The sequence below is a fragment of the Canis aureus genome, chromosome 7 (genome assembly GCF_053574225.1).
Source record: "Canis aureus isolate CA01 chromosome 7, VMU_Caureus_v.1.0, whole genome shotgun sequence".
In the NCBI taxonomy this organism is placed as follows: Eukaryota; Metazoa; Chordata; class Mammalia; order Carnivora; family Canidae; genus Canis; species Canis aureus.
This window is the reverse complement of record NC_135617.1, coordinates 26,546,236-26,552,398: the sequence shown is the minus strand read 5'-3', so window position 1 is coordinate 26,552,398 and position 6,163 is coordinate 26,546,236. Positions and strand designations below refer to the sequence as shown.

The 6,163-nt window shown below is 39.2% G+C and overlaps 1 pseudogene; it reads right to left on the bottom strand.

The window, feature by feature from the left end:
* Positions 1-5,805: 5,805 nt before the first annotated feature.
* Positions 5,806-5,961, bottom strand: LOC144317957 (U4 spliceosomal RNA; annotated as a pseudogene).
* Between the last annotated feature and the right edge of the window lie 202 nt (positions 5,962-6,163).

Below are 6,163 nucleotides of genomic sequence, written 5' to 3'. Positions count from 1 at the left end.
ATAAGTGAGAGCTCCAGCATGTATGTATGTATGTATGTATGTATGTATTTAAGATTTTATTTATTTATTCATGAGAGATACAGAGAGAGGCAGAGACATAGTCAGAGGGAGAAGCAGGCTTCCCTCAGGGAGCTTGATGTAGTACTTGTTCCCAGGACCCCAGGATCACACCCTGAACTGAAGGCAGACGCTCAACCACCGAGGCGTCCCAGCTCCAGCTTTTAAATCCAATGTAGCTGACTCCAAAATCCAGTCTCTTTTCACTCTACACGGTGGAGCCCTCCCCACAGACATTCATCTGGTTATTTAAAATCATGACCAGGATGTTTTCTTGAAAACCTTTATGAATGTTAGATATGTAACAAGGCAAAGATGTCCACTCTCTCCCCACTCCTTTTTTTTTTTTAAAGATTTTTGTCTTTTTTTTTTTAATTTTTATTTATTTATGATAGTCAGAGAGAGAGAGAGAGAGAGAGAGAGGCAGAGACACAGGCAGAGGGAGAAGCAGGCTCCATGCATCGGGAGCCCGACGTGGGATTCGATCCCGGGTCTCCAGGATCGCGCCCTGGGCCAAAGGCAGGCACCAAACCACTGCGCCACCCAGGGATCCCCTCTCTCCCCACTCCTATGTGATATTATATTATAGGTCTTGGCAGTAGGTGAGAAAAAGAAATAAAAGTCACATAGATTATAAAGGAAAAAATAAAACTGTCCCAACATGGTTTCCTGTATAAACAATTCCCAAAAACCTGAAAAATAAACCAATAGAATGAATTTAAGAAGGCTGCAGGATATAATGTCCCTATACAAAAATCAATCATATTGTCCTATACTATCCGTAAATAATTAGAAATTGAAGTTAAAAGGTATCAGTTATAATAGCACCAAAAAGATGAAATATTTAGGTATAAATCTAGCAAAATATATGAAATATCTGAGTGCAAAACTAAAAACACTGATAAAAAAATCAAATACTTAAGAATCTATCATGTTCATGGATTGGAAGACTCAATATTCTTAAGATACCAGTTCTCTCCAAATTGATGTATAGATTATTTGCAATTCTAACCAAAATGTTAGCAGGATTAAAAAATCGTTTATTGAGGTGAAATTCACATAACATAAAATTAATCATTTTAAAGTGAACAATTCAATGACATTTAGTATACTCACAGTGCTGTGCAGCCATTACTTCTATCTAGTTACAAAACATTTTCATCACCCCAAAGAAGACTACATATCTATTAAGCAGGCACTCCCTTTTCCCCACTTTTTCCTCAGCCCCTGACAATCATCAATCTGCTCTATTTCTCTGTGGACTCTTCTTAAGGTGTGCTGGGATATCCCTGTATGACCACTCTCCCCTAGTTCCCACACATATTCTGAACATTCATATAAGTGGAATCATACAATATATGGTCTTTTATGTCTGCTTTTTTTCTTTTAGCATGTTTTCAAGGTTCATCCACATTGTAGCATGCATGTATCAGAGCTTCATTTTTTTTATGGCTGAACAATATTCCATTTAATGGATACATCATATTTATTCATTTATCAGTTGATAGGCATTTGGACTGTTCCCACATTTTGGCCATTATGAAGAGTGCTGCACCAAATGTGTGTATGTGGATTTGTTTGAGTCCCTGTTTTTAATTGTTTTGGTTCAGATGAGTTTTGCAGGCTTTCAATGCACTTTCCATGGTTTTTCTGTTCCCTTCATGTTTTATTTCTCTTTGTCTTTCTGTCTAACAGACCTGGACCTAGGACCAGGAGAGGTTTGTTCTGCTACAGAGTTCTGGACATAGGTGCTATGGGGGATAATTTTTTCTTTATAACTATCTGGACCAATTAGGATTACTGGCTGCTAATACCAGAAACAGACTCTAGCTAATTTAAGCAGAAATAATTCAAAGAGATAATCTTGTACCTCACAGAATTCACAGGAATCTGGACCATAAGCCTTGAGAATGTGTGGAAACTGGGGGAGAGTGGGCATACAGGGATATCCCAGCACACCTTAAGAAGAGTTGGGTCGGTAGGTAGCCCTTAGCCTCCAGACTTTGGACAATGGCTACAGCCATCATTGAGGTGAGGCACACTGTTTTATCTCCTTGCAGACACACACAACCATCCATAGAAACACACACACACATATGCACACACATACAATACTGTCACATGCAGAGACAGAGCTCTTCATGTCAACCTGAATTATAACTATTTGGTCTTACATGGGTTGGAAAAGATCCCTTCTATAGAACCACTTTCCTGTGTCTTTTCGGTACAGTCCAGTCCTGCCTCCTTGTCAGGTAGAAAACAGGATGCCTTCTTGAATAACCTGAAGTAGTGCTACTCAAACTATCAATTTTAACAGACTAGTGTTATTTTTTTCTAATTCACTGGTTTCTTAATGGAGAAACTAGGTTGGTTTCTTAATGGAGGCTATGAAAAGAATCTCCCCTCCCCAGTTCATACATTTTTGTGTTTTTTTTTTGTTTTTATTGATTGAGATATGATTGACATATTATGTATAAATTTAGGGTGTACAATTTAAGGTTTGATACATTTATATCTTGTGATATATTACTGTGGCTTTAGCTAGCACCTCTATCACATCAGATAATTATAATTTATTTTTTGTGATGAGAAAAATTAAGATCTAGTTTTTTTAAGCAACTTTGAAGTTTATAATACAGTATTGTTGCTTTAATCACTATGCTATGCTTTAGATGTCTAGAACTTGTTCATTTACTATTTGCAAGTTTGTACCTCTAAACATCTTTCCAATCCTCCCATCCCTCAGGCCCTAGTACCACCATTCTACTTTCTGTTTTTATAACTTAGGCCTTTTTAGATTTGCATATAAGTGATATCATACAATATTTGTCTACCTTTGTCTGAGTTATCTCACTCAGCAGATTGCCCTCAAGATCCATTCTGTTGTAGCAAATGGCGGGATTTCCTTCTTCCTCATAGATGAATAATTATCTGTCGTGTGTATGTGTTTGTTAGTGTGTGTGTGTGTGTGTGTGTGTGTGTGTGTTTCATCTTCTCTATCCATTCATACATTGTCGGACATTTAGGTTGTTTCTATTATCTTGGCCGTTGTGAATAATGCTGCAATGCAGCAGGATTTTTTTTTTTTTGGTAGAGATCAACAAATTGATTCTAGAATTTGTATGGAAAGGCAAAGAAAGTAGAATATGCAAAATTATTTTGAGAGAAGGACATAGAAACAGAAAACTTCCATTATCATATTTCAGGACTTCCTAAAAAGCTACGTTAATCAAAATAGTGTGAGATGACTAGAAAATGTACATATAAGTCAAAAGTATGTAACAGAGTGCAGAATATGACCTGTATATGGTCAACTTATTTTAAACAAAGGCAATTTGAAGGAGATGGATATCTGATGTCCACAAAGAATATATCCAAATAGTTAGCAAACATATGGAAATGTGTTCATTTTCATTTGTCATCAAGGAAATGGAATACCATTGTTCAGCTTTCCAAATGGCTAAAATTAAAGACTAAAAATTACAATTGTCACTGAGAAAATCAAGCAACTGAAAATCTTAATATACTCTTGCTAAGAGCATAAACTCAAATATTCTTGCTGAGAACATGAACTCAAATACTCTTGCTGGAAGCATATAACCACTTTGGAGAATTGTTTATTTCTACTAAAACTATGCATTTACATACCTCATGACACAGCCATTCTACTTCTAGAAATATCCCAAAAGAAATGTATGTCTTGGTTGGGGGGCTAAGATGGTGACATAGTGAAGAGTCTAGGCTTGCCTCATCCCTTGAACAAAGCTAGATAACTATCAACTAATTCTGAAGACCCAAAAAATTGACTTGAGGACTGATAGAACAAACTGTCAAACTAGAAGGATAGAAGAGGTCACATTGAGGAAGGTAGGATGTGCAGAGACATAGTTTGGGGGAGAAACAGATCACAGGTGCTGCAGAGAGGAGAGAACTATGGTCATGGAAAAAGGTGAGAGAGAGTGGAGCATACTGGGATACACACAAGGAGGACACTTCCCCAAAGCTTTTGGGTAGGAAAATGTGAATGCCTGATTTTCGTGAGTTTTTTCAACTAGTTGGACTCAAAGACTGGTGTTTAGAGGTTGGTGGGCTTGACTGACATAGAGACCTGAGGGCACTGCCCTACTCCTGGAGAGAAGGCAGGCAAACAACCCTGGGGCAGATGGCATGATTTGAGAATCACCTAAGATGCACGAGAAGAGACTATTCACTCTTCTTGGAGAGCCTCCATGAGAGGTGGCATTCACAGAGTCACTTCTCTAGGGACAAAAGAGCCTAGGAGTGCCATTTCCTTTCCCTGCCTCTCAGCATAGGTGCAGAGAGATTTGCTGAGGACAGCTCATCTGGACACTGGCTGTTTAGCCTGCTTTGCTCCAAATCCCATACCCTTGCACTCTGACCCGACTGCCCTTCTTGGTCAAACCTGCATCCATCCCAGCACAGCAAGACCCTCCCACAGAAGACCAGACACCTGCCACAGTATGTCCCTAAAGTTTGGAGTTTTATTTTTTTATTTTTATTTTTTATTTATTATTTATGATAGTCACAGAGAGAGAGAGAGAGAGAGAGAGAGAGAGAGGCAGAGACACAGGCAGAGGGAGAAGCAGGCTCCATGCACCGGGAGTCCGACATGGGATTCCATCCTGGGTTTCCAGGATCGCGCCCTGGGCCAAAGGCAGGCGCTGAACCGCTGCGCCACCCAGGGATCCCAAGTTTGGAGTTTTAAAAGCCAATGGACTTGGCTGGAACAGAGGCCAAAGTGCACTACACTCCAGGCAGGCAAGCAACCTGGAGACAGAAAGCAGGAAAACAGTGATCTGAAAAATGCCTGCACTGCACAAGAGGAAATTATTCACTCTTCTGGGGTGCTTCCTTGAGAGCAGCAATCACAGAGACTCTCTCAGGAGACAAAGGAGCAGGCTAGCACTATTTCTCTCCCCTGCCCCTCAGCATAACCCAACTTCAGTAAACAACATAGTGCCAACACTGGTTGCCTAACTTGCTCACATCAAGTCCTGCCCACCTGTACTCTGGGAGTCTGCTTTTCTAAGTGTGCCTAAGGACCAGTGTAGCAGGCCCCTTCCCTACAAGACCAGCACAAACTCCTCCATGTACCATGTCTGCCACTGTGGAAACAGTATACAATTTCCTTAAAAAGTTAAAACTGGAACTACCTTATGATCCAGTAATGGCACTATTAGTAAATTTTTACCCAACTATTTTCCCAAAAAATACTCATGAAAAGGGATACCCATACCCTGAGTTTTACTACAGCATTTCAATAGTAGTCAAATTATGGAAAGAGTCCAAATGTCCATTGACTGATGAATGGCTAAAGAAGGTATAGTATATAAATACACACTGGAATATTACTCAGCTATAAAAAATGAAATCAGGGTGCCTAGGTGGCTCAGTGGTTGAGCATCTTCCTTTGGCTCAGGCCATGATCCCAGGTCCTGGGATTGAGTCCTGAATCAAGGGGATCACAGGAAACCTGCTTCTCCCTCTGCCTATGTCTCTGCCTCTCTCTGTGTCTCTCATGAATAAATAAATCCTTTTTAAAAAGAATGAAATCTTGCCATTTATAATGATGTGGATGGAGCTAGACCAATACTGTCTATAAGACTCTCTAATTACAGGGAGTACTGTATAGTAATGAAAAAGAACAAACCACTGCAACATATGATGTCATGAATTAATTTCACAAATGTAATGTTATTGTTGTTTTAAAGTTCATTTATTTACTTATATCTACACCCAATATGGGGCTCAAACCCATGATGGAGATAGAGTCACATACTTCCCTGACTGAGCCAGCCAGGTGCCCCGGGAAAAGTTTTCAATTAGCAATAATCATGCCTTGGATAAACCACATTTGCTACAATACTGGCACTGTGAAAAGCTACAAATGTAATGTTGTTGAAAAGAAATCAGATATAAAAGAATATATACCACATGATTCTACTTACATAATGTTTGTAAATAGGAAGTCTATTATATTTGAAATCATATTGTTGGTTACATCTAGGAGGAGAGAAGAATCCCTGATTGGCATGGGGACAAGGAAAAATTTCTGAGGTGCTAGTAATATTTCATTTCTTAACCT